General features: G+C 36.9%; 1 long non-coding RNA gene across 2 annotated transcripts in view; it reads right to left on the bottom strand.

The window, feature by feature from the left end:
• The window catches only part of LOC122801759, a 243627-nt gene that overhangs the window by 126908 nt on the left and 92080 nt on the right, over positions 1–24639 (bottom strand). The gene's annotated exons all lie outside the window — the stretch shown is intronic.

The raw sequence follows: 24639 nt of genomic DNA on the forward strand, positions 1-24639 counted from the left end.
CCATTTCTTCCTGTCCTCTGCATCTTGCTCTGTCACACCAACCACCTGCATGTCCTCTCTCACCACATCCATAAACCTTATCTTAGGCCTTCCTCTTTTCCTGTTACCTAGTAGCTTCATCCTTAGCATATGTTTCCCTATATACTCAGCATCCCTCCTCAGCACATGTCCAAACCAATGTAATTGTGCCTCTCTGGCTTTGTCTCCAAACCTTCCAACCTGGGCTGACCCTCTAATATACTTATTCCTAATCCTGTCCACCCTTGTCACACCCAGTGCAAATCTTAACATCTTTAATTCTGCCACATCCAGCTCAAACTCCTGCCTTTTTGTCAATGCCACTGTCTCCAACCCATATAACATAGCTAGTCTCACTACCTTCTTGTAGACCTTCCCTTTCACTCTGACAGGTACTCGTCTGTCACAAATCACTGCTGACACTCTTCTCCACCCACTCCATCCTGCCTGTACTCTCTTCTTCACCTGTCTTCCACACTCACCGTTACTCTGAACTATTGACCTCAAGTATTTAAACTCATCCACCTTTGTCACCTCTACTCCTTGCATCCTCACCATTCCTCTATCCTCCCTCTCATTCACACACATATATTCTGTCTTAGTCCTGCTGACCTTCATTCCTATTCTCTCTAGAGCATATCTCCATCTCTCCAGGGTCTCCTCCACCTGTTTCCTACTCTCACTACAGATCACATTGTCATCTGCAAACATCATAGTCCACGGGGACTCCTGTCTGATCTCGTCTGTCAACCTGTCCATCACCATTGCAAATAAGAAAGGGCTCAGAGCTGATCCTTGATGTAACCCTACCTCCACCTTAAATGCATCTGTCATTCCCACCGCAGACCTCACCGCTGTCACACTACCCTTGTACATATCCTGTACCACTCTTACATACTTATATATATATATATGGGTCTACCTGACAACGTCGACAAGCCACAACATCGACAACCAGTTTACCGACACCACATAACCGACAGTCCACAAGATCGAAAAGCCACAACATCGACAACCATTTTACCGACAGCACATCAAAACAAATCCCCTGTCCAAAAAGCACACACACAACACAACAACACCAAAATCCTTACAAACCCACACTAAACCTCACATACACAGCTATCTACAACCTTAACCCAAACCCTAACCCTAAGGTCCGTCACTATCACACACTTACCTAACCCGCCTAACCCTAACTCACTTAACCCGCCTAACCCAAAGACTATCACTACCGACACTTACCTAACCCGCCCTAACCCTAACTCACTTAACCCGCCTAAACCAAAGACTATCACTACCGACACTTACCTAACCCGCCCTAACCCTAACTCACTTAACCCGCCCCTAACCCAAAGACTATCACTACCGCACACTTACCTAACCCGCGCCCTAACCCTAACTCACTTAACCCACCCCTATCCCTACAGACCGTCAATATCGCACACTTACCTTACTCGCACCCTAACGTCCGTCACTACCGCATACTTACACAGCCTTTTCCCATGTCGGTGTTCTCAGCGCCGGTGTTTTCATCCGTCGGTCTTCTCAATTGTCGATCTTCTGGCGTTGGTAAACTTGTTGTCGATGTTGTGGCTTGTCGACGTTGTCAGGTAGACCCATATATATATATATATATATATATATATATATATATATATATATATATATATATATATATATATATATATATATATATATATATATATATTACACACACACACACACACGCATAGATATATATATATATATATATATATATATATATATATATATATATATATATATACACACACACACACACACACACACATATATATGTGTGTGTGTGTGTGTGTGTGTGTGTGTGCGTATGTATATTATATTTGAATTTGTACAATCCATTATGTTATTACAATAGAATTTCCTATATTTATATACAGATGCAGTTTTGGATACAGATATGTTTATATTTTCATTTGCATTATTGTCATAACATTATAGATACATATTTGCAGGTACACACATTTCCCTAACAAGTACTTTCAGTTATGTAACATTCATATATTTTATTTTTATCTTTAGTATGATAAAAAAATGAAAGAAATAAAGTTATACAGTTATACTTGCTATAGAACTATGGCTTTCTCAGCACTATGTGGTTAACCCACTCAGCTCTCTAGTTGGACCCGTACTTCTTTAGGTTACTGTCTCTGTGGTAGTCTTGTTGGCCAGAGGAGGTGATCCATGGCAGGAATGACAGGTGTTCTCCTAACTTCTCACAGATATCAATCTTCCTCCACTCATTCCACATTACACAGGCCTGAATCTTTTCCAGGTATGACTATCTAAGAAGGTAGACCATAACTTTACTCTTCTTATCTGACCAGCTCAGAGTGCAACCTCATGCCTTCAAAGGTGCTGCCATCGTTCAACATGTCAGGACCAGAATGAAGAAAGTATTGGAAGGGCTGTGATTCACAGGTTTAGAACCACTCTGTCTGGGTATGACATCACCTTAATCAAACACAGTTAACCAGCAGGGGCGTTAGACCAGGTACTGTTATCATTGGCAAGTTTGGTTTAACCAAAAATGCTTTGTCACATACATTTTTAAGGAATATATTCACATTGCATTAATTATTTTCTTTATATTACCTACAATTGCTCCTTCTTCTGTGCATTTGCCTTAACTAGCTTTTTGGGAGTTTTACACCTAAAAGTCATTTTACTTGCCTTGTGCAGTTCAGCAACAGCAGATTTTTTTTTTGGCAAGGGGAGTTCTTTTTGCAGAAATAAGTAATCCTATGTGGGTGAGTATCAACTTTTATTAAATGTTGAGTGCTTTGAGGTAATAAGGTTGCCAGATGATGTTAGATGGTAGTGCAAACTCACATGCATATGACTCTTTTGCTTTTTCTTAATGTATTTAGCTTTGAGCATATCTGAGGCTATCCACACATTCCTGTGGCATACTGGGGACTGCTGAGGACTGGTACACATTTTGACTCTTTCTGTAGTGCATTCATGTGAGCCCAAAGGCAACATTCAAACACAAGTGAGATCAACTGCCATGAATAACTAGCTGTACACATTTGTATATTACTATGATTAATAGAGATAAACAGAAAATGACCTAATTTGCATATGAAATTGTAAATGGACCTAAATTTATGTGAAATAATTGAAGACCACCATATTAATGGGTGTTTACTTCAGTAAGGCAACAAATGGCAAGGAAAACCACATACATTTTAAAGTGAGAAAATGCAATAGAAATATTGCAAATTAATATGAAACACTTCAAAATTTTGTAAAATTATTGAGCTCACTTTAAGAGATGCTTGTGTTACTGATATAATGGGCTTATTACAATAGTTTTAGTGAGTAGTGTAAAGCTGTCATTTGTAAATGGAAACTCATTAGTGCAATATTGAAAATGACTAGTGATCACTGAGAAAATTATTTTCTTTGATGTCATGTAGTGATTGTGCATACATAGTACAAATGTTGCATTTTGATTTTGAATTACTGAAGTGCTATTGATGTGCTGTTGGCCGAACAATGTCTCTTTTCTTTGAGATTTCTGAGTGTGACTGAAGACTGAAAAATGACAGCATTATGAATACAATACAGTGGTAGGGGCTAGGGGAAGGATGACTCTGTTAACAAACTAATTGCTTTACTGTTATGAATGTATTTATGATACTGGAGACATTTCTGTGGCACAATTTTACTTGTCTGGACTAAGATTTTACACATATATATATTTACAGAGTTTGTTTCACCTACCGATGACAGGAGGCATGCTTTCATTGTTGTGTTATCTGACTGATGATTACATAGGTTCATAGGTGCTTACTAGGCTAATGACAACACAGGCCTTTTTAAGCCTAGCCACACATCACAAATCTCTGACAAGTTCTGGTACGATTGATAGGTGTAAGAAGCGGCTTGGGAGTTGAAACATTTACAAGCCGGAGCTTGGGAGATGAACCATTTACAGGCTGCTTGTGTCTAATAGAGACATAGCTGACAAACCAGGGATGAATTTCCTGTTTTCTAGCCAATTGTCCAAGTTACATTTGAATTGGTTTAGGGAGGAACTCTGCTTCACATGGATTAGGAGCCTGTTCCAGAGACGGGGTAGTCTTTGGGATATATACCTGTCTCTCCAGCAGGTCCTATTTATATCACAGACAAGGTTTAAGTCTTTAAAATGGGTAACTCTGGTGCTGTTTGTTAGGCTGTCATGCAGGAGGTCCATCAGAGTTGGGTCTGACAATGCCCTGTATGGCAGGCATAGATCTCCCCTCAACAGCCTGTAGGAGACAGAATACAGGGATAGGGCCTTGAAATGGTCTACACAGGACATTTTACTTACACCCTGTATTCTTTTAGTGAGGAACCTCTGTGGACATTCCATTTGTTGGATATGATTGGTTAGGTCCATACCAAAGGGGAATTGTACTAGATGATAGGTCTGATGAATGCTCAATACAGTGGAATAATAATTTCCTTGGATCTAGATGCCATACCTTTGCTTATAAGTTGCACAGCATAGAATGATTTCCTCACTACTGTAGACATCACCGTTTTTATGGGTGACTAGAATATTTTTTCATGTGCAGTAATAATGTAGAACAAGGAATCAAAGCAGAGAAAGGACAACTTCAGTCATGAGGAAAATCACATCCTCATGGCAGCCCTTAGGGGAAAAGCCTGGAATCAAGTTGTCATGGATATTAATGCAGTTAGTGGAAGAAACCACACATTAACACAGTGCAAGAAGAGGACAAATTAAATGGCAGAATGTGCTAGAAACTAGGAGAGGCAGAATGCAACTTCCCATACCATTACTTGAGTGAGCCTCCAACAATTATCCCTTTAAGGGACTCTTTTCAACTGTGTGCATTTCATTCCTGGAATGATATTGCATAAAACCTCATCGAACTGTGGAAAGAATGGTGCATGTCATAAGGTATGACTGAAGTGATTAACACTAACTAACTAAACTGATTTTGCCTTTTAAGTGGTCTGACCTTTGGCTATTAAAACCTGATAGTCTTTCTGTGCTAGAAGCTGAGAACCACATTGAGTTTCATATGTTTTGAGAGCAGGCAGGGGTAAGTTTGTTGTTAATTGCTATTTTCTGAAGCCAAAGAGGTTTTTATTTAAGTCTACCACTTCTGTTTGAGCCAATCTCAATCTATTCAACAATACAGCGGAGTGGTTGAAATTCAAAAAGCTAGCTAAGTGTCTAAAAATTCTCATTTCTTGTTATTGTTACATTTTAACTATCTGTATAGATATTTCCTTCTTGTTTTCTGTCTTATGTTAATAGCGTATCTCTACTTTAGCTATTTAAAATCATTAAGACATTTCATATTAGTGTTTTTATTTCTTCTGACCCCAACAGCATCTTGATAGAGTAGTGCACACCCTTTTTAGGCCTATGTTCTGTAATTCCAGTAAATAGATTCACTGTTTTGCCTTCAAGTGGTCTAACTTTGCAATTAATTCATATTATTATTATTATTATTATTATTATTATTATTATTACTATTATTTTGTGAGAGAAATTGAGAACCAGGACAGATAGGTTCAGTGCTTATGTTAAATGCCATTGTCTGTGTCCCAAGAGTTTTAAATTAGACCTTCCACTTCAGTCTGTGCATGTCTTGGGCTACTGAGAAAGAAACTAAGTGGCTGCAAAAGTCTTGCCCTTCTGACCGGCTTTTATTGTATTCTTATGTCCCTCTCTTGTCATCTTCCCCTTATGCTGATTGACCAAAAAACTCCTTTCTTCTCCTCTTTCATTGACTGTTGTCATTAAGTTTAAACTAGAACTTTACCTGACTCCAAAGTATATGTGCCAAACCAGTAACAAAAAAAGACACATGTAGTATGAGCAGACTCCAGGAATCACAAAAACAAGACTTTATCAATATAATAAAATTAATTAAATAGCTCAACATCAGTGCTTTTGCTGTTATACATATGTTCTTGGATCCCTTTTTTAAATTTTCTCTCTGTCTTTCCAACATAAAATTCATCACAGGACAAACACAGTGCCAAATATACTACATCGAAAGGAGAGATGACTGAAATGCACTGTCTGAAGGTTCCACGAACTGTATGAACTTTAAAAGATTCTGCTTGTTCATACTGGAGAAAATATTGGAAGAGAATAAAGGGGGCTTTTGGGAAGTAATATTAGAACAAAAAGAACTGATTTGGCAAATATACTTGAATGCTAGTACCCAACCTGGAATAAATGATATATTAAAATAGTGTGTTCAATGTAAGACAGTTATGAATTAAAAAAACAGTGTCTTTAATTCATATGAAAATACACAATTATAAAGTATATTAGTGTTTACAATTAACTGTTTATTATTAATAATATATTTATCACAGAAGATACTTTTATATTTCGTAGCTTAGATATGTATATTACGCATTACATTCATCAAATCTTCATAGCTTAGATATTTATATTATACATTATATTCATCAAATCTTTCTTTTATTACTGATTTTAATGTCAGCTAAGCAGTTTAACTATCATCTGACCAGTAGTTAGCACATACAATTAGCATTTTAATAAAAGTCAGCTTAACTCCTGAAGAAGTTTCATTCATCACTTGAGATAAAAGTGTTGAGGTACAAAACTATCATTTTTCAAAGTCACTCCCTTTTAGTTATTTAAATACCTTTAACACCCATTGATACCTAATGTTTGCTTTCTTGCCCTTAGTACAAATGGTCTTTGGAAGCTTATTCCAGTTTGTTCTCATCTGCTCATAGCATTGAGCATTAGAAGATCAAACTAGAACTTCCTCTTCTTAGTCTGCTAAAACTTGAGTTACCCTGTCTTTCATATCTTCCTACCTGCTTATTGCACAGTCCAGTGCCTACATGTAGCAACCTGTTTTTTTTCTGACATTTAAACCCACAACATCTGGAACAAGACTACCACTCGCTGAAGAACTTTCTGTATATTTTCTGTATTCTACCATAGTTACATACACCTCCTGCTGCATTTACCTTACCAGTGAATCAGCCCTGCAGGATTCTCTTAAGCCTTTTTCTGTTTTTTATTTTGAGTTTACTACATAATCACTTTACTGTACACTTTCTTGTGCTTTTAGTAATCCAGCAGAAAATTACATCATGGTTTTCTCCAGTGACTTCTAGACCTTGTATTTCTGTAGAAACTTGATGAGTGTTTTTTGCTATTGGTCAGTGTGCTCATTTGAATTTTTCAGCTTTTGTCAGTGTTGCCGAAAATAGTCTAATGCTCTTGATCCCACAATCGCTCAACACAGTCCTAAGTAGCCTGTACACTGCCCAAAGCAGCCCATAGTTGCTCCACATAGATCATACCCTCCAATTGCATAGCAATTCTGTAATTTCTCTACTTCCCTTGTCAGAGCATTAAAATTTAACCAAAATTACTTTATTTACTTTATTAAGTCAGGCAGTGTGCCCCCACCAGTAAAACCTAATTTACCTCATTTATTTCCTATAATTATATGCAGTGTACCCCTACCTACCAAACCCAATTTAAGTAAATTAGGTAATGTGATAGCTCACTGTAAACCTTCCATAAGAGATTTGATCACTACTAAAAGATACAGACAAGGCCTGGAAAAAATGGCTGAACAATAAAAATGTAGCAAATTGACAGACATATCTAGAACTAAAAAACAAATCTAAAAGACAAAGGACAAAAAAACCCTCTGCAGTGACATACAATCAAAACACAAAAAGACCCACAAAAGTTTGTGTCTGCCATTAACAAAATTCTACAACCTGGTCAGGTTGGCACACAGTCCCCATCATCCAGCAACATTACAGATAACATTGCCACCCAGTTTAGTAAATATTTCAATGAGTCCATACTAACCCTTACAAACAACAACTGCTCATCACCTCCTCCATCCCTCCCATCATCAATACAAAATGGCAAGTACTTTACCTACAGCCTGTCCTAATAGCTACTATAAAGAAATACAATAAAAAGCTTAAACTTACAACCTTGCAGCAGACAATCTACCTGGCGGTTACCTCAGAATTGCTGCTGAAATTATTTCATATCCAGTCTCTATACTCATAAATTGGTTCATCACAGAGCAATAAGTCCTAGCACTCTGGAAAATATCACATATCATACATTACATAAAGGTGGAAACTTAGCAGAACTATCCAACTAATGGCCTATAGCTATTTTATCCCTATTATCAAAAATTCTTAAAAAATGCATACATTCTCAAATTCTAAACTATCTCTCCACTAATAATATTCTGTCTAATACTCAGCACAGATTCCAACCTAATCACAGCACTGCCACATCCCTCATGAACTTTACTAAGATTGTTAATCTTCACCAGAATGAAGACAACCGTGTTTCTTCTTTCTAGATCTTTCAAATGCTTTCAGTACTCTATCACACAACAAACTCTTAAATGTACTTTCTGATCTAAAACTAAGCCATTCTACACTTGTATGGTTCCAGGACTATTTAACTGACTGCCAACAGGCTGTAAAATGGTAAAGTCACCTCTCTCCTCTTCTGGCTGATTACTTTCCACGTTCCACAAGGGTCTGTCCTAGGTCCTCTTCTTTTTATTATATTTGTTGACAACCTTCATACTGCCATTCTTCATGCCACCTTGGTACAATATGCAGATGACTCAACCCTAATATGTTCGGCTCCAACACTTTAATAACTTCAAAAAATAACTCGAGTCCTTCACTGCTGTTGAATTGTGGCTATTCAATGCACAACTTATACTTAATCCCAATAAGACACAATTGATGCTGTTCCATCCCAAAAGTCCCCATCCCACCATTCAGAATCACCTCATCTAACAATTCTATCATTACTCCAGTTCGCCAAACCAAACTTCCCAGAGTTACTATAGATCAAAACATGAAATTTGACCTACACATTCCCAGACAATAAAAAAAGTACACAAAAAACTTGCCACCCTATACAGGAGTAAAATATATCTAACCAATAATACTAAGGCTATCATTGCAAAAACCCACCTAGTCTCTACTCTCATCTATGCTTCTCCCATTCTTGTTAATCTAAAAAAATCTGATTTAAACAAACTTAACATCTGCTACAATAAAATTGCAAAATTCGCCACTGATTCAAATTATAAATCCCGTCATTGTTTAGCCCTTAAACAGTTCTCCTGGCAAGAATTACCCAATCTGGTTTCCTTCAATCAACTTACAATGGCCCATCAAATACTCTACCAACCTGAGAAAACTCCATCTCTTCAAAACTTACTAAATCACTACTGTAATAACCTGTATCTACATTCCAGTAACAAATCATTAATCAATATAACCAAAAGTAAAAATTCTATTGGGGATTCCCTTTACTCTAATTGCATTACAAAAATCTGGAATTCCTTGCCTCTCAACAGAAGGTCCACAGCCAGCAAATCTAACTTTGCAAAACTTCTCAAATCTCGCTTGTCTAGTACATGGATATGTTCCTGCTCTGTTCCAGGTTCGTAAATAGTTCACAAACAGCTAGCAACACAAATTACAGCTCTCCCCTTTTATATCCACCATGCCATGTTCATTTGCTATTTTCCCATTACAGAAAGCCTTAACTTTACTATTCAAATGGTGAGTTTAATTGCTTTTGTTGCATACTTATTCTTCTGTATAAATTTTATACATATGTTACTTAAGTTCTTTTTCATCATTCTAGAAATGTAATCTCTCCCATACATGATCTGCTTCTGTTTCTTCTGTAATAAGCAAAATTTTATTTAAATTCAATATTGTAACATATTCTTGTCTTATACATACTATTTTTAGGTTGGTCTGTCTGTTGTATTTAACAGAGCTTTTTCTGCGCTGAAAATGGACAATTCATCCAGTTGGACTTCCCCTTTAAACAAATGTAAAATAAATAAAATAAAATAAATATATAGTTACATTCCTCCACTGCTTAGCCCATTAACCATCTCATTAACTACATATAGTACTCACTATTCTCAAAATCTGAAGGAAGGTCAGTCTGCTTGTTTCCTTCATTTGCCTGTCTCATAGTATTTAGTACCTTTAGACAGTGTAGTAACTGCCTCATCCTCACAGATAATGAACTCTTATTCATAATAAGAAATTATGTTTGTGAGTGATGCAAATATTTAACAAGTATGGAGGCATCTGCCTGGTACAAAAATGTGAACCGTGAAAAACACACAACTGCCACACTTTACAGCAACCCATTCTAATATGTCTTATACTGAAAATGTAAATAATAATAATAATAATAATAATTGACAAGACTCCTAGACTCATGTGAACTAGGTTATAGTGAAAATCTGGCACCACTCAGTCCTTCAGGCACACTTTCAATGAAGAGTCACCAAAGTTAAATTATTTTGAATCCAACACATCAGAACAGTCTAAAAATAAAACATCTTAGTGAACAGTGGCTCTATAGTCAAGTATCTTGTTTCTCCTCTGACCAAGTTGGAAGATTGCAGGGTAATGGTGAGTGGTGAGTTTTCTTTACATTGCCAGGAATTCTGAAATCTGAAAGGCCATTAAGACCCTTTTGGCTAACTAATTTGACCCTGGCATGGTGATGGTCAATGTAGGGGTGACTCTGGTACTTACTAGAATTCTTCCTTCTCTAAAAATGGTGCCTAGAAACAAACAAAAGAAAACTGCTTCAACAATTGGATAAATGATTGGGGTCATTCCATGGGTGTCCAATATATGACAACATGGAATGAGTTGCTTAACTATTTTATTTGTTTGCAAAGGATGTTTTGCACCAGTCATTGAAAGATCTATGCATGAAAGCCTTTGCTGCTCTATAGTGCCTTTTTAGGCAGAATTCAAGTAATGGACAATTCAGAGTAACTAATATATCAAATTGAAAACAGGACTGAATTAAGGTAGCTATGCTCAGTGTCAGAAATCTCAACAACAAACTGTCCAATGATGAGTCTCTCCTGCCTTTGGAACATACCCATATCTGTGTAATTACTGAAATGTGGTTTAAATGTTCAGAAAACAGTCCCTCCATACCTGTTTTTTTTTTTTTTTGGTTTCCATGCCTTCAGACTTGATGATGACTGTGGTGGTGTCCCCATATATGTTAAGGACCTTATCCCATATATCCACAAATGATAGACATTGAGCTCCAAATCACACCAGATAGGACCACCTATCAATTTATAGTCTGATACAGGGCATTGCATACATCCCCAAAATTCATGTAAGGTGTTCAACTCCTATAAAGAAGAACTTCTTTATTTTGGAAGAATTAACTACCCCTCAGTAAACTGGAGTAAGCTATACCTCCAATGTAGGATATGGCCAAAAATTAGATTTAATAAACAAAAAACTCCCTAGACCTGATTGTTAACAAAATCACTAGAGGATATAATATTCTAGACCTGCTCCATATGAATAAAGCTTCTTTCTGTAGTTTTCACATGATATCTCTTTCCATCGTTAAGTTGAATCAAAAACTAGGTGCCATGGCACTTCCAAGATGGCTGCACAATGATCAGCAGTTTAATTTCAGTTTTCCCAGTGTGAAAAAAGAAACCGAGAGATAAAAACTCTGCAAGTTTTAGAAAATTAGTTTACTGGCTATCAAGTAAATTGCCTGGATGCCAGCAAAGAAGAAATTTAGAGAGCCTGAAAGAAAATCAACTAGAAAATGTGAAGAAAAAACACTGAGTGGAAAAAACCTGCAGCTGTTCATCAAAAGCAGCAAGAAGCAGTTCAGCTTCAGCTTTGATGCAAGACATTGCTTCCGGTAATGTATAGGGAAAAAATCAAAAGTGTTCAGAGCTGATTAACATAAATGAAACATTGAATGAGTATATCACCTCAAATAACAAAAGGCTGAGGAAAACAGAAGAAGCTTTAAACAACCATTCAGATGATCTTATGAAACTGCAAACATCTGAGGTGAGAATGAAGAAATAGCTAGTTGAGTATAACACTGCTCAAGAGCAGCTGTTTCAAAGAATGATAGAATTAGAGGACAGAACACATACAGGAAATCTGAGATTTTCTGCTGTATGAGAAAAACTAGAAGGAAATAACTCTATTATTTTTATGAAAGCAAAATAAACAACTAGCTAGTATTCTAACTGAGAGGGCGCATCACTAGAAATCAGCCAAGATCTGTAGTAGTAAAGATGCAATCACACCAGCCGAACAAAAATGATCATGACAAAAAAGTGGCAAAATGGCACAGTATTAAAAACTGGAGATAGCAGAATGTTTGTGGAAAATGATCATTGACTGTAAACCAGACAGGAGAGAAGCAAATTTATTCCAAAAATCATGGAATGTTGGGAGGCATGTGTGAGATTCAAGCTGTTTTTAGAATATTTTTTTCTTGGAGGTTCTAAGTCTTTTTTTATGTAGATCAGGTGAAGGAGGAAATACAAAAGTTTGTCCAATAAAAAGTGAGCCATTAAACAGGAGATCCTGCTTCTCATTCTTCTGATAATAAAGCTTATAGAGAGACTTTACTGGTCAAACCTTTTTCCAATTATTTAAAGGAAAATGCTTGAGAGACAGACAAAAAGCACAGGAGCTGAATAGAAGAATTGGGAGTAACGTCACCTGAATTGGAGTATGAAGTTGGGAGATGTAGATGAACAGAAAGAAGACCAGCAATATTGAAATTTGTGAATAAATGTGAGAATATAAACATCAATCACATTGTGAAATATGCCTCACAAGAAACAATGCAAAGACTGGACTCTTTGACTTTGTTAAACGTTTGGGGGGCTGAAATACTTGTGCCCCATGTCATGCCATTAATGTTTGGAAGGACCTTAAAGGGAGGGAGAAAAAAAGAAAAATAACAGTAAGTAAAACAAACTGCATTAATATTATTTATATAAAACATTTCAGGGCATAAGTTGAATGTTATATAGTAATGCATTTCAGTTATTTTTGCATGTAATGAAGATACTAGTGTAAACAGAACCCTTTTTTCTTCTTTTCTGATTTTAGGAAATGTAGGCATTACAATGTAAAAAGAGAAGAAGGGCTGGACATAAGTTTGTTTAAGTTAATATGCTGTAATATTGAGTTATTGAGTGGGGGTGGGATGTTAAAGTGCACATCATGCATGTATACCTGACATGTTCTTTCTTACTTTTGCATAAGTGAATAGCTGGATTTAGATATTTGGCTTAATCTAATAACAGTTTTTTTGTGTAAGCCAGTAAATAAGAGGACACTAAATGTAATGAAAGTTTTCCTTTGGCAAATAATTTTTCACAGTAAGTTGAGGGGTTTGAAGAGTTCTACATTTGGTACTTGTGATTCCTTGGACACTAGCTGACTATAGGAAAAGTAATAAAAGCCAGAACAGTTTTTAAGGCTAAAGGTTAATGTTTTCTAAAAGCATATGAGCTGTCTTTCACATCTAGGAGGGGAATGAAGATAAGAAAACATCTTTACATTTATAACCCGTATGTTGGTTCAGTTATGCCTGTGTGTGTAGCTATCAATTTGAGACAATTGTTCCTATCAGGAGGGTTAAACTTCATTATTTGAAGATCTACAAAAGTTGTGTGTGTTTGTTTTAAGTTAATTGGTTATATGGCGTTCTGGGTATATGTTTGATTTTTTTGTTTGAGAGTGTTCCTTAAAACAGAAGTCTTGTAAAATGTGATATAGATTCAAATGGAGATAACCAGAAACAAGTGTATAAAAGATCAACCCATCAAGCATAAGTGGCACATGTAACACAAAGGCTGGAAATAGTCATTTCAAAAAGTCATCTTATAACACGTGGGAATAATAATTTCTTATTATAATGGCTGTACTAGGCATATTATTTTGGAACATGAATGGCCTCACAGGTCTAGACACAAAGGAAACAAATAGAAATGCTATAGGGGACACACCTTTGAAGAAATGAGCATTTAAATTTGATAAAGAAAGGATTTCAGGAGGGATATTTAGATATTCAGCACAGTATCAGGACAAAGGAAAAGAGGAATACTTAGAATAAATGCTATAGGAGGTCTAATAGTGACAGAAGGGAAAAAATATATCAATTACAGATTTGTGGTAGTTAAGGACTATTGAAAAGAGAGGAGGATTATTCTGACATGTATTTATATTCCACCTAAAACTGCTCTTAATGAGTGTAGGAAAATATTGAGAGAAATGGTCAGCTTTCATCAGGGAATATCACTTACAGGTGGGGATTGGAACTTGATTTGCAAAAGTGAGGATGTATCTGCTGTATGCAGAATGGAAACTATAAGAAAACGGTAGATTTCTGAAGAAATTTTTGAAAATAATTTCTTATGGAAGATGTGAATTCAGTGGTAGGAATTTACATATTATTATCCATGGTACAACAATTGGGCTAGACTAGGCAGAAATGATATTTGACAGAAACATGTGCACAATCTATTTCAGATCATGCGCCAGTAACAACTAAGATACAAATCTAGGATACTGGAGTAAAACTGAAACACTGGCACTTCCCCAGCTACCTGTTAAACAGACAGAAATTTAAGGAATGGGTAATGGAAATTATTCGAGAGTTATTAGGGATGATACAAATTTCATCAGAAGTTATAGAGTGAGATAAAATGAAAGTGGAGTTTAAAAAGCAAAATAAAAGAAAATGAGTTATGGTTAAGAAGTCACAAGAATTATTTAGAGGGTCTGACAAAGGTTAAGGCATTGCAGAATAAGTGGGATCTTACAGAAAAAGTCCCACAAATGCACAAATGCAGACTCCTAAACAGAAAATAAGGGGGTATCTGGATAATATGCATGGGTTTAGAAAAACTGCTGTCAGCAACTGTTTTTTGATAATAACTCCAGAAAACAAAAACTTTTAGCACACTGACTTAGACAACAGACAGTAGAAAGGTTTGTTGCTAAACTTCAGGCTTCTATAACAAGAAAATAAACCATAAATACATAGAGGTATTGGAGATATTTTGAACATTTCATGAAAATTTGTATAAAACAGAGGAATGTGGACATCAAGAAAAATAACAAATGGAAATATTTATGGAAGACTTAGGTATGCCAATGTCAGAAATAGATGAGGCTCAACAATTAACAGTTAAGATAGGAGGAGATGAGATAAAATGGTAATGTATTATCAATCTTCATGAAAGTTCCTAGAAATAGATGGCATTCTTGTGGAAGTTTGGAAGCTAAGAGGAAAGAAAGTAATGAAGAGCTGAAAGGTTTTGTTTAACAATACTTTAAAAGGTGGGGAAGTGCCAATATCCTGGATAAAAAGCTGTGGTAGCTGTAATACATAAACAGGGTAAAGACCCACCTGATCCAGTTTTATATTGGCCTGTTTCAACTTTAAACCATGATTATAAAGTGTTTATGTCAAAAATAGCAAAAGAATTGCAAAGCTGTTGCCAAAACTGATAAATATGGATCAACATGGTTTTGTGGAGGGGAGGCAAACATTTGACATTAATAGAAAAATCCAATGGGAAGCAAAATGTAATAAAATAAAACCTGCTGTTAGAAGGTCTTGCTGTAGAGATAGCATTTGACAGAGTGAGCTGGAATTTTCTGAGTAGGTCAATGTAACCATTTGCATTCCCTGATACAATAATAAAGTTAATTAGGAGGATATATGATGGATTCTGTCAAAATTAAAGTGGAAGGTTTCCTCTCTAAGCTGTATCTGAACAGATGAACCAGACAGTGGTGTCCTCCTTCTCCTTTCTTATTTGCTTAGAGCCACTGGCAAAAAAAAAAATATATATATATATATATATATATATATATATATATATATATATATATATAAAATTAGTTTGGTAATCAAGAAAAGTTGGCTTTGTTTGCAGATGATATTATTTTTGACCCAATAAAATCATTAAAGAAAAGCCCAGTTGTGTCTTTCGGCTTTTCCCGGTTAGGGGTCGCCACATCGGAACTCCGGTCCGCTAATGATTGGCAGTAGATTTTTACGTGCTGAGTTGCCGGCCCTGACGCACAACCTTCAACGAAGGTATGCCCATTCATGCATGTCTCCACACAGAAGACGCTCTAGCTGAGAATCGAACAGGACAACGTCTTACTGTGAGGTGACAACGCTACCGCAGCACCACCACCGCAGAAAAGGCCAGTGTTATGGAATATTTTGACACAGTTTCAGATCTTATCGGGATATAAAATTAAGGAAAACAAAACAAAGGCTATAGCTGTAAACTATGTACCCACACATGAATTGGTTCAATAATATCCATATTTATGGGGACATGATAAATTGAAGTATTTATGTGAATGGGTTAAAAAGGATTATGTTATGGCAGCTAAGGCAATGTGCGTAGAAAGAAAACAAAAAATAATACAAAAACTGAGAACTGGAACTTCTTGGTTATGGATATGGATAGCAAGATAAACACAGTGAAAATGTTTTAGGCACTTCAGTTTATATATACACGTCAGGCATAATTGTATCAATGATGGTAGAAGTTGTGAACATTAATTAATAAAGACTTGAAGGATTTTATCTGGGAGGGGAAGAGGCCAATGGCTGAGTAAGATAAGACGATCCTTCTAATAGAACAAAATGGTTTAGGATTATCTGATTTGAAAGTATATTTCAGAGCTACACATTTACGTCTCATATACGTAACACAAGCAGAAAGCTATGATTCAAAGCAGAAAAGGGTGATGATGAAGTATCAAGGAAATTCATGAAATAAGTGAGAGTGAAATTTTGCATGCAAATCCTTAAGAAGAAGAATAACAGCTGTACAGGATATTATATCCATAAAGTAGCAGAAAGTATTCTCAGAACTTAGTCAACTCAAGAATGGAAAAGGGAAATTCTGCCAATACAGATGACTGCAATTAGGATTACAGAGAATAGGCAAAAGGGAGCTGGAATATACTGGAGAAAACTGGCAAAAGAACCAAGCCTTTGGGAGTAAATAACTAGAGAGGGAAAAGTAATAGAGGGGGAGGAGGCCAAGAAGACATTTGGACTGCAGGCTAGAGACTGCCTTTCCTATCAGGGATTGATGTCAGAGTATAGGTAAAGAAAAGGGATAGGGAAATCCTAAGCAAAAACCTGCTTTTTAGAGTTTTTAGTTAAACAAAGCTGCTGTTAAAAAGGGAGAATTTGTAAAGCATATAAAATATTGTATGATAACTTTAGGAATAAATCAGAGAAGGTTAGAAAAGATTGGTGAGAGAGACTGAATGAGCAATTCACAAGGAAACTATGGCACAACATATGTATTGTTCCTAAATATGCAACAAACTCTAGAAGATTTAGGATTTTCACTTGGAAATGTTTGAATATGTGTTTTATACCCCAAACAGACACCAAAGATTTTTTCCTCAGGCAGATGCCAAATGTAGGAGGTGTGTTGTGGAAGAAAGATGTAACTGGGAACATATGTTTTGGGAGTGTAATGAGTTGGCAGACTTTAAAAATTTCGTACAGAGTACTCTTTCAGAAATACTGGGAGAGCAAATGAATGTAACTAAGGAAATTATTATTTTTTTGTTACCTGGGATACATTACCTATAAGGCCTTGTTATGTTTAATTCTGGTGGCTGCCAAAAAAGCAATTATTAATAAAATGGAAATTGAAGTCTAAACCAACTATATTTGAAGTAGGGAATATTGTAACAGACGTAAAAGAACTGGATGTGGGATCTATAGAAAAGGGTAGCAGGAAATTATATAGAAAAAATGGAAATTGTGGGAACAATAAATGCAGAATAATGTTTTGGAGGATGAGTGAGGTGTAAGGGAGGGCAGGAAATGATCAATTTGTGTAATGTTGGATTGATGATAATTGTATAAAATAATATATGGGATGTATATTGTTTATAACTGCAAACATGTTAACATGGTTTGTTTTCCTTTATTAAAGTATGTTTGTCTATGTCTTATATGGTAATAAAATAAAGGCGTTAAAAAGATATTTTATAGCTTTTTATCATTTCTTGATCAAAATCACAAAAAACTACAGCACATCATGCCTTTTAATAAGTAGTTATAGAACATATAATAACACATATTCTGCCTAACTATGGGTAAGCCAACCCTAATTCTATTAATATCTGAAGTAGCTGATGAAGCTGACAAATCTGATGGTTGTGCCTATACTGTGGCTAGGGACCATGCTGACATTGATATATCATTCATTAAGCATTAGTGGAGGGCAGAGCTAAAAATGATTATTGGACATGGAGGATGGCCAGGTAGGTATGCCTGTCTGCTTGTCATTAAGGAGTCATGCATCATTGCCCGCCTCATCACCATTATCATCAATGCCTATTTCCCATTTTTCTGCATGGGGTTGCAGTGTGTCAACTATTGCCATGTTTCTATTTAATGCCACTTTTCTAAATTATTTAACAATTATGCCTGACTGTTGTAGGTCTTCTCTCACACAATCCATTCACTGCTTTACTGGATGTCATTTCCTTTTCCTTCATCCTATCTGTCCTAAATCTTCACCACTCAGTTAATTATCTTCTACTTCCCTTCATGTGTCCGAACCACTAAAATCTGTTTTTGATTTTCATAACCTTCTTTACAACTGGAGTTACTTGACTTCTGTTCTGATGTCCTTATTTCTTCATCTGTTTCACAGTGCTCATGCTACTATCCATCTAAGGCACTTCATGTCCAACACTTCTTGCTTCCTCGACTGCTCACTCTTCATTGCCCAGGTTTCTGGTCTCACCTCTGTTTTTTGCAACTTACTTTTCAACTTATTTTGGCATTCCTCTGTTACACATTACACCTGACACTTTGTGACAGTTGGCTGCAGCCTCCCTGATTTTAACTTTGACCTCCTGAATCAGCCTTCCCTTCTTCTGGACCACTCCTTCCAGATACTTGAAACTGTTAACCTGCTAATTATTTTCCCTTCTATCTCATTTCTCGGCTGCTACTGGTTTAACATATTTGCTCTCATCACATCTGTCTTATCTGTACTAAGATTCATCCTATGTGCCATCAGTTTTGCATTCTATTCCCCAAATTATTTACTGAAGTTTTGGTTGAGAGTCTGCCTGAAATACCACATCATCTGCATTGAGGAAAGTTGGTGTTTTGCCCCTCTAGCCTGTTTGTAATGTAGTGTCACCAGAATGAACAGCAGTGGGCACAGAGTTGAACCATAGTGCACATCTACTCACAGTGGCAACCCTTCTGTGAGTCTGAATACTGTTAGTATTTATTTCATTGAGTTCTTGTATGTAGCCTGCACTAATCTTACCGATGTTTCTTGGATTTCAGACCATTGCAGGACTGTCCAAACTAGCTTTCTTGGATCCTTGTCATATGCTTTCGCCAAGCCTAGGAATGACCAGTCGGACTCTTTTCTCATCCCCAGCTTCTTCTCAACTATCTATGTCACTGCAAACATCAGGTCAGTACAGCAGCATACTGATATGATTCAGAACTGCTCATATCTCGGCATACTTTCTGCTACTCTGTGTATTCATTTATCAGTCACACTTTCTAGGACTTTCAAGCAGTCCTCAGTTGTGAATGTTCCCTTTGTTCTGGTACACTGACACCAGAGTCCTTATTCTCAAGTTGTCTGGGATAACACTGTTCTTCATATACTGCTATGAGTACCATCTTGGAGCCATTTCTTCCTTAACTCACCCAAAATCTTGATCATTTCTGCGATGAAGTCTGACTACATTTCCCTTAGTGCAGTTCTTACTTCTTCTAGCATGGGCTCAGTCTTTCATTGTGGGCTTGGTCTGGAGCAGCACAGATACTGAGGGATTTGTTTTTTAATTCAGAAGGTGTTGGAAGTATTCCTTCCATCTGCCTTTGATGTCCTGTTAACTGGTGAACAGGTTGTTGCTGGTATCCCTTATGAAGGGTGTCTATCTTCTTTATCTTTCAGTGCTTGCTTTGCAACCTGATATAGTTTCTTCGTGCCACCTAATGAGTCACTTTCCACAAGGTGGTATACAAAGGCATAAAATGCATAAACACTTAAATGCAAAAGGTGAACTCCTTTTAGATACTCTCAATTTGTTATTCCTCTTTAATTCTGTTTATCCGTGTGTTCTTTAGATCACTTCTGATATTTCTATACCTTCTTCTAATTGATCCTGGAAAACTTCATCCACTTTATATCCCAAATCTTTTTTTAATGTCAGTTACCAGTTTTTCCTTTCAATATGTCCATTCTGATAGTATATTTTCATTTGTTAGTCTGTCTTTCATGTGTAGTTGCAAGAATTATGAACCATATTTCTCTTCTTCTTAACTTCATATTGATTGGGCTAATATAAAGGTTAAAGCATATCATGGGAGGAGAATGCCCTTGCACCAACTCCCCTTGTTTTTGTTAATCTACCTTTTGAAATCATTCTTCTATGCATTACTGACACATAGCCTTTTATTTCCTTTGGATTTGTACTAATCCTTTATGGTTAGGTGGCACAGGTATGTAACTCATTAAGTGAAATCCTAAATGAGTTAACATCACTTTTATTGAATGCTAAAGATGGTCCAGAAGTTGTTAACAAGAGCCAAAAATACAGCCTTTATAACACTTGCTTCATTTCTGAGCATCTGACAAAAAATAATGAAGAATGTCTCTAATGTTTTGTAAATGTAGAGATTGGCGCACTGGTGAAGCAAAAAACAACCCAGGAAGCCTGCCGCAGGTAATGATTACGGTGAATCCAATAAGTGACAAGTGATCACGAAATAAAGTCCGTACTGCCTGCATGATCCCTGACATATCTTCAATGGTACAAAGCTATTTCTCATATTTTACCTAACAATGTTTTCCTGCCTATGAGAAGCAACCCGTTCCTCTTTCTTATAATGTGCAGTTCTCTTGAGTTGGGAAACTCTATGATATCTGAAAGCTTCAGAGATGAGTAGTAGAATGTGTCGAGGCAAAATAATGAGGATATGGAATTAGTTCTGGAAAAAACATTGATTTGAGGGGATCATATACGTGCATATCCTTGCTCTAGGATAAATATTGCAGAAAAGGATCTGTATTCCGGTAGGTAGTATCAACTATAACCTTATCACTTCATAGTATTTTTAAATGAATATTATTCCATTGCTTTTCAAGAGTATATATTTTTCTATCCATGTTTTATTCTTTTTTCCTCCTTCTTATTGTCTTATCTCTCTCTCTCTCTTTATCTCTAGCATGTAGATATAAAAAGCCTTCTAGACTTTTTCTTTCTAAGCTGGTTAATGGATGCAGGTTTGATGTCACTTATTTTGCTGCTAATCCAGTTACTGCAATTCCTAAAATATGCAATTTCCATAATCTGGTCCTGTAAGTCATCTGACAGTTTTAATTAGTGTTATTTTAACATAATGCTGCTTCTTTTGCATTTCTAGAAGTCTTCCTTTTAAAACCTTATCCTGCCCCGTTTAAACATTCTGCTAGGTACTTCTCCACGTATCTCTCAACTTCTTAGAGCAAAAAATCTGGGCAAAGCCTAAAATCATGGGAGGACAAATAGGGACAGATTTTAAATATTGCCCTTACAAACTTAGAAAGTTGATGGAATAACAGGTTTTGCATTAGCATGAATTTTCCGAAGGATGTAGTGTCTTAAACTTAAATGTTTATCATTATTTAAAGACTTCAATCATCAGCTATTTGCCAGAAAGGGGCAGATTTTGGAGGGAACACACCAAAAATATGAGGCAAAAATCTGGACCTTCTGCGAAAACCTGTACAGTTGAGAGGTATGCTCCATCTTATTATAATGTATTATTTTGCTGGAATCCATGGCTGTATTTCTGCATGTACTATATGTGCTAATCTATTATGTAATATATACAATTCTTAAATGTTATTTTCTTGCATAATTTTGTTAAACAGTTGTGGACTTGCACATAAACCTCAGCATGCACACATATCCATTATAATCACAATTGACATCATCTGGGGCACTTAGGCTGCATTTTTTTAGTGCACAGGAAAGGAAAAAAAAATACCTCATTGCCTACAAATATCTGTCTCCCAAAAACAGTTAAATGCATTCTCATAAAATTTTCAAGGAATATTCCTCAGGCAATTACCTAACAAACTTCCTTAAATTCTTACTTCCCCTTTAATTCCAGAGTAGTAGCTACATCTTAGGCCGGATTCGAAAAGAGAGTTGCGGACAGCACGCCATAGGAAGACTTCAGTGCACCAGCTGGGGGATGCAATTTCAGAAGAATCAGAAGATATGCTTCAAGCAGTCTGAGCATTTAACTTTTTATTGTAGGATAATTACAGATTGTGCACACACCTGTCTGATTGCAAAACATGCTGTATGCAGCCAACGAAACTTAAATGTGACAAATTGCAAAACTGACTCTGTTTCTGAAATCTTCGGTGAATGAAATACTACAATGCAAAGAACAGTAGATATTCCCAAAGAATCTTACAGAATCTGTAACAATACTGAAAAAAATGCTACTTGCAGTAAATGAATTGCAACAGGCTGTGGTAGTGCAAACTATGGAGGAGGATCTGGCTTTGTGTCCTATAAGACAGCCAGCTAGACAGAAAGCAAGGCTGCAAATAAGACAGCTCTCAGATCAATAAATCATTAACAAATACTGCCTAGACAGACAGCTGGCGCAGTATGTGTACAACAAGTGTGCCTCACACATCTGTCCAGACATTGCTAGGCAACCCCATCCCTCTAAAAACAAATATGTGTCTGAGCCTAGGTGTTCTGGCATCTGGGACATTCCAGTGACATATGGAAGATGCTTCAGGAGTGTGACAGACAAGTGCCAGTCATATCCTGTCAAAACTCTTTGCAGCAATGTGCAAAAAGGTAGATGAATACATACACCTTCCCTCTACTCCCATGGAGAGGAGAACTGTCATGAAATTGTTCTATAACCTCACAAACTTCCTTTCGCTTACATGGTGCAATAGTGCATCCACTTTCCTATTAAAAACCCTGTGTTTCCAGAAGCAAACAGATGCATCATTTGAAAGGGGTGACCATCCCTGGATTCCCAAGTTTTATGTGCAGCAGGTGGCAGCATAACAAATATCTTGGCAACACACCTTGGAATTGTCCACAATACTGCCATATGGAGGGAGAGTGGTCTGAGAGCTGCATTCCAGCAAGACAAAATACCTGAAGAACTACTATTGGGTAATTACAGGAACACAGTTAGGATGTAAGCTAAGGACATCCATGTCAGTGTTATCCATGATGACAACATATGTGTCCACTCCGCATAACAGGTGACTGTGGTTACCCACTCGAGCCATGGCTAATGACCTCATACAGGAAACTGTCAAACTCTGCTTTAGAGGCCTACAATAGACAGCATGCAACAACATGAAATACCTTAGACTCTTTTTTGGTGTACTAAAAGCTAGGTTTAGATGTCTAGATACACCAGGGTGAATGTAATACACATCTGAAAAGGCAGTACAGAGGATTACTGTGTGTGTCATGCAGTACAATATGTTAACAACAATGCATGGCTTTGTTCCAACTGCAGGTGTAGATGAACTACCCCAAGGACCCCAGATGTCTGAAGCAGATCAGAGGAGGAAGAGAAAGACACATGGAGCAGAAAAAACAGTCATGGGTGACGGAGGATGCAACAAAAAGTCCTGGCCTAGGCAACACAATAGCATCTGATACACACCTTTGAGTCATGACAAGCCACACATATAGAAGTGCACATGTTAAACATTGGTGTTCAGGTGTTGCCTCACCACAGCAGCACATATTGCTTCTGATGGCAATTACCCAGTAGATGTACACACTGAGCATCAGACATAACAACATCATTCTTACATATAACAGTATGAACATATACAAATCTATCACAACATGGATCATCAACTCAAGCAACAAGTGACACAGGTATGCCTACAGACTCATAGAGGTATATGTGTGTATGGCAGACAACAAAGGAGATACCTCTGTCGACACCATTAATATATGTCTACTGTCAAAAGATCCAAACAGGAAACTAACTCAGGACATAATGCAGAACTCTTGTCAATATTACAAGCAACATATATCAATGTAAAGTATGGATAAAGTGTAATGTACTAAATGGAGTCACCTACAGTTAGTACAAATGTCAGACTCCCATGGCATCAGACTTCACAACAACCAGAGACAGATGACATTGTCAGTGGTCTGCACAGCAATCATCATTGCCACAGGGTGAGGCTGACACTAGAGGAAATAGTGGATCAACCATTGGTATTACACTGTCAACACAGTCTAGGGTGCCCATGCTGATGGCTCACACTGCAGTCTGCCCTGCCACATATGGAAACACTTGGCTCAGGTTGTTCCACAGAGGAGACTCATGAGGTGATGCCAGTTTGTGGAGACAAATTGTTGGAAAGAGCATGACTTCAAGTTGTTTACTTGGTCATGACTGCAGGTCCCACATTGGATGGGCCACCTGCAGAAGTGTGTGTACATTGCAGTATAGATATCAATGCCAATAGGCAAGGGTTGGTCTGCTGAGAGGGGGTCTGTCTCTCCCATGTGGCACAAGGCTAAGCACAGTCAGGGCATGCAGAACCCTGCTCATATGATGGCACTGCTATAGTGCTGCCATAGGTAGTGATTTGACAGACCATGTCACAGATAACATGCTTT

The sequence above is a fragment of the Protopterus annectens genome, chromosome 5.part0 (assembly GCF_019279795.1).
Source record: "Protopterus annectens isolate FY-2018-M chromosome 5.part0, PAN1.0, whole genome shotgun sequence".
In the NCBI taxonomy this organism is placed as follows: domain Eukaryota; kingdom Metazoa; phylum Chordata; order Ceratodontiformes; family Protopteridae; genus Protopterus; species Protopterus annectens.